We start from the raw sequence: 7,759 nt of genomic DNA, 5'->3' as shown, positions 1-7,759 counted from the left end.
CTTTGAAAAATCACCATAAATTTTATAAATCGAATTAGAAGATGAAAAAAATATGAAATTAAATCTTATTGAGTCTAGTTTCTCATAGAAGAAACGGTATAAGCAATAGATTTGTAAATCATGAGATATAATAAATTTTGTGAGACAACATCAGAATGATTTCTGGTTCCCCTATTCTGACTTTGAAAAATCATAAAAAATTGGATAATCATAATTATGGGGTTAAATTTATATTTTTAGAATATTTAATGAGTCTAGTTTCAATACAAATAAACAGGAACATCATTCAAATTCTGTACGAGAAGATAATTAATTTTTAGTGAAGAAGGGTCACAACTGTCAGACAGTAGAATAGGGGTAACTTTAAAGAATAAACTGTACTTATTGACTAAACTAAAAATTCTGAAAATTTTATGGTAAGAAGATATATGAGTCTAGTTTCAGGGAAAATTATCTGGTCTTAATTTATAGTTCTAGAGCTCCAGATATAAATAATTTAATGACTATGACACAGATAGACAGCTTGAATATTCATAAAAGTAAATAATAAAAATTATAGATGATGTTACTTACAAGTGTGTTATATACATTAAGGATGTGGAATGGAGAGGAGGAGGAGGAAAAATATATATGAATATCCAGCTTGCATGGCTAATTTGCATGTTTTAGGCTTAAGGACTAAATTGAATAAAAGTAAAACTTCAGGGGCAATTTTGTAAAAATGTCAAAATGATCAAATTGAAGGGAATGAATTGTTTTATTATCTAAATTAATAAATTGAATGAAATTGTCAATTTAATATCGGGTGAAAATTGAGAAAATGGTAAATTACCAAAATGTCCCTAAATCTTGATATTTCTACAATTTCGCTAGGTAAGTTTATGTAACTTGAATTATATTCTTAAATGCTTGAGATTGTATGTTATTGATGTGAATATGATTTGAATGTTTATTATATGAAAATTGATGAAACATTGATATATTTGATAAAATGGGAAGAAATCCCGGTTGAATGAAAGGAAAATTTCGATGGATCTCTGAAAAGGAATTGGTGGTAAAAAGGATCTAGCCCGGACGGGGTGATCCTATCCTGATATAGCCCTCCTGAAGAATATGTGTAAAATGGATTTAGCCCGGACGAGTAATCCGAATTAGGGTCTAAATTTAGCCTGGACTAGTAATTGGATCCAAGCTCATTAGAGTAATTGTCGTTGCAGGATTTAGCTCGGGTGGTAATCCCGACAATACTCTATGAGTTTATATTGCGAGGATTTAGCTTTGGGTGGTAATCCATGTAAGGATGAGGTTCAGGGAGTGTGCTCTCGATATGAAATGTGTAAGACCATGGTTGAAAGATACCATGGCAACTGATATGTAATGTGTAAGACCATGGTTGAAAGATACCATGGCAGCCTGATATGAAATGTGTAAGACCATGGTTGAAAGATACCATGGCAGCGTGACATGAAATGAACAAGACCATGGTTGAAGGATACCATGGCAACATGATAGAAAATGAGTAAGACCATAGTTGAAAGACACTATGGCATCATGTCAAAGATAAATAAGACCGTGGAAGAGAGCGCTAAGATATCTGTTGAACAACCAATATTCGTGTAATATGTACCGGATGACAAATAGTTATATAAATTGGTTGTACAAAATGGTTGTGTGAAATGTTTACAGAATTGGTCATATGGAAATATATGTACAAAATAGTTGTATGAAATAATTAAGAAGATAGATAAATGAAATAAGTATAGATACATGGAATTTAATTTATGTTAAGTTTAATACGAACTATTATCAAAGTAAATATACATAAGACATAAGGAAAAGATGATGCATGAAATATTGATATAACGAAATGAATGATATATGCTTATGAAGAAATAGTAAGAGAATAATATATTTTGTGACATGTACATATATAATTATCTTTGATATGTTGATATAAGGAAATTATGTAAGTTGAGACTATTATTGAACTTAAGTGTGATATGTTGAGAAAATAGGTATATCATTGTTGAGTTTATATGAAGTATGTGCAAGTATACTAACAATGTTGTTGTATGATGCTTAGACAAGTGCCAAGCTATTGATTGAATGGTAACATGTTTAATTATAAGGAGCATTGAAATGGTAAGTACTTAGATGAAAATATAATTTAAGATTTTGCGAATTTTTTTTTTATCCCGATTCAATTCCGGTTGGTTTTTAATGTATGTTTGGGGCTTTGAGGCCCAATAGAGAAACGTTATGGTTATTTTCAAAATATGAATAATAAATGATTCAAAATTATCTGAAAATATTTAGTAAACTTCGGTAATGCCTCGTACCCTATTCCAGCAATGGATACGGGTTGGGGGTGTTACAAGAAGGCCCAACCGTCCATAGAGGTTCCCAAATTAGCCACCCAATATTTGGTAAAATATCTAAAAGCAGCCAAAAAAATTCTCCATGTGACCGTTCAATTCCCCTCCTCATTTCAAGTTTCTCTCCCATGAATCAAGCATGAAACTAGCTAAAAATAGCAAAGTCATCCACCCTCTTTCCTTGAAGTAAGGGTCGACCATAGGGAGAGAGAATTTCAAAGATCTCATTTGCTAAAAATAGCCAACCTCTTCAATTATAAATACCCCCTAGCTAGTCACTCATTTCATTCATCCCTCACTCACCATCTCTTCTCCCATTTTCTCTCGTTTCACTTCCCATTTTCTAGTCATCAATTCCCTCTTGAAATAGTGTTTGCAAGGCTTTGAGAGCAACCACGTTTGGCCATATGAAAAGCTTCTGAGCTTGGTAGTCATGGCAAGAAGAGGAGAACGAAGGAGGAGCAAAGTGAGTTGTGCCACGGAAATACACCAGAAACGACTTAGCATTTCTCTTTCTCTTCAATCTTTTATTTTTGTTCAATTCAAGAAACATGATTGCAACTAAGTTTTATGCTTTTAATATAACAATGATTGCTTAATTTTGTTAGTGTTAGAATGATTTAAGTTCCATAGCTTAGATTATTTAACTCTGTTAAAGATGTTTTGTGCATTCGATTTGTTTACTCATGCAAGTAAAATTATGAACATGTTTCGCATGCATTTTAAATGAAGGGAAGCAACTGAATTAATTAATTAATCTGATAAAGATTTTAATTAATTGGCACAATACTTATATGGTGTATGTTTTGATCATTTAGTGATTAAATTAGTAATAACAGTAAAAATATTATTACCTTACATAACATTTGTATAATGTTTGCTTATGAAATAGTAAGTTTATTAAACATAGAAATATGCTAGATAGACTAAGTAATTAAATCGTTTAACATTATAACTTAATTAAATAAGGTTAGTAAATTATCAACTTGTCACAAAATCTCTGTAACATCTCTTAACATTGTTTAAATAATTCTATGTTAGGAAGGAAAATTATTCTAACACACGCATACTATTGTGATTAACTCTTAAAACTTGCGTACTTAATTCTTTTGTGTTTATTTTAATTTTGAGCATACTTAGGTTAGTTTTAGTGTAATTATAAATTCATTACACTTTAATTTATCTCATCACCAATCAATTTGCTAAGAATTAATTTTTCAATTCTTGATTTGCATAAACAGTCCTTGTAGAGACGATAACACTTACTACTTAATTACTTGTCAACAATTGTAAATACTTGCACATCAATCAAATATTTTCGAGGCACAAGTTTGTACAAGACAGAACACAAACTTATAGGAAAAAATTGACAGATTGTGTCCAGGATAGGCACCTTAAGAATGAGAACCAACAAAGTTTTGATAAACAAAGGATCCAAAGGACACCCCCCAAACCCCCCAAGGATCCTAAAAAGTTTTTATACATTAGGATGGAAAATTGACATCCTTCCTATTTTCTTTCCTCTCACTTTTCTTCCCAATCAAGCACACTCAAATTTTATTTTTCCTTCCGTTTTTTCATTCATTCTTCCCATCCCTTTACTTTTCTATCCATCCAAACACACCCTAAATTTTATTTTAATATTTTTTATGTGTCCAGTCCTAAAAAGTTTGACTGAATACAATTCATTCTAAAATCTCAATTATCTTTAATAGAAAATAATTTGTTCTTAAAAGGTTGTATACATTTTAAATGATATATATATATATATATATATATTCTTCCTTTATATAAATCATCTTCTTTGAAAAGAATAACATGGGAGAAAACATGTTATTGTTAAATGGAATCTTACAGTAAGTTGATGCTATGCCTAATGCAAATGGAATATGTCATTATCTTTCCATATTTTAATTATTTTCTCAATCTCTAAATTAATTTCTCAATTGTTCTTCACGTGAGGGCATGTAAATGTCACGCCTAAAATATTTTATTCATTTCACAAATTATTGAAAGTGATTGAAGACCCTATACCCATAATTTTATCTTCTAATTTTTCTTTTCATTCTAAAGGGAAAAAATAGAGTGCGTGAGAAAGGAACAAATATCCAAACTAAAATGAATACCAACATCTATAGATCATTATCCCAAATAATTTGTGGAAAGACGAATAATATTTAGTTGCAAAAATTTTAAAAGATTATTTTAAAGCTTAAATATAAATTGATACTTAAATTATATTCTCTTTTTTCATCTTATCACCTAAATTTTTTATTGGTCAAAAGTGGTATATAAAATGCTTTTTCCTTACATTGATACTTGTGTCAATCAATTATTATTTAAAGATAGTCAATGATGACATGACTCAATCACATAGTGACATATGATATGAAAAAATATTACAGCAAAATAGGTTTTTAGCGGTGTTTTTTTGGGGCCTATAGTGGCACTTATAAGCACCGCTAAAACAATTTGTGGCATTTTGATAAGCGCTCAAAAAAGCCCTATAGATAACGCCGCTAAATTTTATGTAGAATAGAACATGACGTTTAGAGGCACTTACCCAAAAATGCCGTCAAAGAACATGACTTTTAGCGACAATTTTACTAAAAACGCCATTAAAGAACATGACCTTTAGTGGCACTTTTTTTCCAAAAACAATAATATTCGTATTTCCCTCTACTCCCCCATCCGCTCAGTATCAATTTGGAAAAGAATAATAAAACATAACATAAATGATACATAATAAATATGAATATTTTATTATTACTTTAAAATGATAATAAGTAAACATTTTTGGTTTAAAATATAATATAATATATATATATATATAATAACATGCCAACTTAATTATTGTCAAAAATATATTTTTTCATAGAAGTTCAAAATAAATTTCATATTATTTATAAAAAAATATGAAATAACTTTTTAAAAAAACATAAAATCTTAAAAATTAAAACATATAAACATATAAACTAATTCCTAATTTATCTCATAAATTCCAAATTCCATATCAATAGTCTCATCTTTTACCTACATAAAAATAAAAAATAATATTAAAATAATCAAAAAATAATATGCCAAATAAATGTTAGGGGGAAAATATACTAAGTGTGCCGCCTATCAGATAGGTACCACCAGTGCCGCCTATCAGATAGGCACACAACTGGTGCCGCCCATCTGACACCCTCTACTAGTATTGCCTATCTGACACCCTCCACCCATCTAAATGTACCATTTTAGTCTTTAATCATAACAATATACCATTTTAGTATTTTATTTTATTTTTTTATTATTAGGGTAAAAAACCTTCGCTCCTTTCTTTTCGGTAATAGGATACATGATATGGAATTTCAGATACGTACCTATGTTTACTTGGAATCGTGGGAACCTTTCTAAGAGACTCAATCAGGCGATCTGTAATAACCTGTGAGCGGACCTTTCTCCTAACAGTTCTATACGACACCTTCCTAAACTTAAGTCTGATCACTGATCACTATTACTGCTATCAATGTCCTTAGGTCCTCTGCTTGTGGAATTTGTCCTTTCTATTTTCTCGTCAATTGGTTGTTGCATCCTCAATTTCGAAATCTTGCCCAGTGTAATTGGAGGGGGTCTTGGGTCATTGTTTCCACCTCGGTTGATTTTACTTTGAAGGTGTTTGGGAAAAATCAATCTAGAAAACAGTGTCTTTTAGCTACAAGAGAAGTTTAAAATTATATTTATAATAATAAAATTTAATCGAAATTATATTTACTTTATATGAGGTGATTAAGTCAATCTCAACCTTTTTTTACCGAATAATTTTTTTCGTTATTCTTGAATTATAAATTATTTTGAATATGGACTCAAAGTATCATGAGCCAATTACAGAAAAAGAAAAATTATAATAACTCTCGGTAACAAAATTAATTCTATCTATAATTGAAATTATAAGTTTTTTTTCCAAAAATAAAATTCATTCTATAAAATAAATTTTCACCTCCAGGTGATATACTATAATTACCAAAGTAAAAATAAAACACAAAATGGAAGTGTAGAGTTCGAGGTAAAACGTGGCGCTAAGTTGAGGCTTTAAGAGGCAGATTACAATCTCTCTAGTTTCCCAACTTTTCCTTGTTTTGTTGCCCTCAATATTTTGATATAAAAACAATTAAGAATAATATAGATTTTCAATCCCTTAATCAAATAAGTTAAAATCAATTTAAATATCTTTTAAATATTTTAGTGTTACAAATACTCAAAAATAAAATTACAAAATACTTTAACTTAAGATCCTTTAAAAATGTTTCTAAATTATTTTCAAAATCAGTTTAATGATAAGTATTAATCTTTAAACTTTTGGTATCGATACCCCTCCAAGAAAACTATAAAATCACTTTCTAAAGGGATAAAATATCGATACCATCAATACCTTGACAAGTCACTAGCTACAGTACCATCTAAAAAGGTAAAGTATTGATATTTATTCTTGAGGCATTGATGCTAACCTTCAAGATATCGATACTTAATTTTTCTAGCAGGTATCTTTTTTTTCTTTCATATGTATTGATACCATATTTATGAGTATTAATGCTTAAGCTTGCAACTGGCTTTCAATGTGTAAATTTAATGTTTCTAATGACTAACCTCAAATGCTAAATATCAATGAAAAACTATATAAATAGATTCTTACACCAATCTAATGAAAAAATGGAACAATTATCAAACCTCGAAGTTCACACATTCAAAGATTTTATTCTTTTATTCATCTTTTACTCAATTTTATTTGTAAGTTTATACTTTTATTCAAGTGTTTACTTTTTATTAGTGACTCCTTAAAATTTGTAAACTATTAGCTTTGAGAGGTTTTTTTATTTTCTGTTTATGTTTTCTATTTGTGAGATTATTTAAATTTTTGGGTAGAAAATTTAACATGGATTAGTGGTGTTATATCACCTATTTAAAAGCTAGAGATACTTTGTTGTTAAAAAGTATCAAATTTAATAGGGTGATCGGAAAAGTCGTTAGTTAAAAAATTATGGTAGTGAATGTAGATAATTGAAACCGAATCATTATAAATTATTGTGTTAATTTTAAGGTTTTATTTTTAATTTTAATCATCAATTCAACCCTGTTGATCAACCTTTAGAAACGTAGAATAGTTAAAATATTATTATTTAAAAGAATGTTGTTAATTGAACACTTTTGCTAGGTATAACTATTTAACAATGTATAATAACTTATCAAATAAATGTTAATAAAAAAGAAATGGTATGACAAATTTGAATAAAATAGAACAAAATTGTTAAAATTATTTTTTTATGTTTTCATAACAATTTATTTACTTTTGTTTTCGCTTTATATATAATTCATTTTACATGTTAAAATTTGCATTTTAAATA

The sequence above is a fragment of the Gossypium arboreum genome, chromosome 5 (assembly GCF_025698485.1).
Source record: "Gossypium arboreum isolate Shixiya-1 chromosome 5, ASM2569848v2, whole genome shotgun sequence".
NCBI lineage: Eukaryota > Viridiplantae > Streptophyta > Magnoliopsida > Malvales > Malvaceae > Gossypium > Gossypium arboreum.
The sequence above is the reverse complement of the archived record's forward strand: the minus strand, read 5'-3'. Positions refer to the sequence as shown.